Here is a 1597-nt window from a genome sequence, read left to right as displayed (position 1 = left end):
ATGATTGTGTAGCCTAGTGAACCAAACTGAGAGACCATTTTGAAGGCTCAGGAAACCTTTGCAGGTGTTTTGAGTTGATTAGCTGATTGGCATGTCACCATATTCTAATTTGTTGAGATAGTGAATTGGTGGGTTTTTGTTAAATGTGAGCCAAAATCATCACAATTAAAAGAACCAAAGACTTAAACTACTTCAGTCTGTGTGCATTGAATTTATTTAATACACGAGTTTCACAATTTGAGTTGAATTACTGAAATAAATGAACTTTTCCACGACATTCTAATTTATTGAGATGCACATGTAGATAGATAGATGGATGGATGGATGGATGGATAGATGATAGATGGATGGATGGATGGATGGATGGATGGATAGATAGATTATAGCACATATTTATACATTTATATATCTATATCTACATTTATGTGTTTAAAATATGTTTTCAGTTATTTACAATTTCAATTACATGAAATATGCTAGTTTGCTTGCTTTTGTTATTTTATAATGCAAAGGCCTACATTTTTAAGTGTCCAGACACTTTTTGTGGCCACTGAATGTGAAAAAGACTCAATGATACTAGCAAAGAAAGTATTTTTTTATTTATTTTTTGATAAAAACCTCTTGAGAAATTTCAAAGCTGCACTGAAAGGGAAAGGTAATCCAGCTAGATGCACCACCTCAGAAGAAACCTGGAAGAAAGCACTTTGTCTCACCATCTGGGCCTGTACCCGCCTATCCCATTAGGACGCCACATTAAAGAGCATGTACAGTAATTGTGAGAGCCGGCCGACAGGAAAGCAACCTGCAATACTTTCACTTGTCCAAAGAGAGAGGGAGGCAGAGGGAAAAACTTTCCTTGCACAGCAGATTCATCTTGCAACAGCTTCTAAGGACTGCCAAACAGATGCCAGAACAATTGCTTGTCTTTTTTCCTCTTCCCCTGCAATCTAAGTATGGCGCCCAGATGGCTGCAGCTTGTTCATTTTGTCAGTGATCCTGGGCGATGCGGGAGCACTAATGATAATGCTGTGTGCAGATGTGTGCTGGGTGCAGACGTTCATTGAGGAGGGTGACTCAGGCTGGGACGGGGACTTGCGCCACAGGAAGATGAAGAAGAGGAAGATGTTTTTGTTGGTGGGATGACTTTTGAATGTGTCAAATTTGTTCTACAAATTTACTCCAAGTAAATGTTGGTGAAACAAAGCTAGTCACTTTTAATAATTAAGTTGAATGGTTATTGTAGGTTAAAAAGTGTTTGTCTAAAACACAGTGGCAGAAAATTACCCAATCACATGCAACATCCAGATTGTAAGTTAGTCCAAAGCGTGTATTTCACCAAATAGATGCTAACAAACAGAAGCCATGTTTGCCAGAGGAGGTAACATCAATAAAACTAGAAATATATACATATACACACACACACACACACACACACACACACTATATGATTATTATTATTATTTAACCTATTAACGATGCAAAAGGTTTTTAAATGTGTGTGTGTGTGTGTGTATATATATATATGTGTGTATGTATGTATGTGTGTGTGTGTGTGTGTGTGTGTGTGTGTGTGTGTGCATGTTTATGTGGTTTATGA

The sequence above is a fragment of the Sinocyclocheilus anshuiensis genome, unplaced genomic scaffold (assembly GCF_001515605.1).
Source record: "Sinocyclocheilus anshuiensis isolate Anshui unplaced genomic scaffold, SAMN03320099.WGS_v1.1 scaffold1015, whole genome shotgun sequence".
Lineage (NCBI taxonomy): Eukaryota > Metazoa > Chordata > Actinopteri > Cypriniformes > Cyprinidae > Sinocyclocheilus > Sinocyclocheilus anshuiensis.
This window is presented reverse-complemented; position numbering follows the sequence as displayed.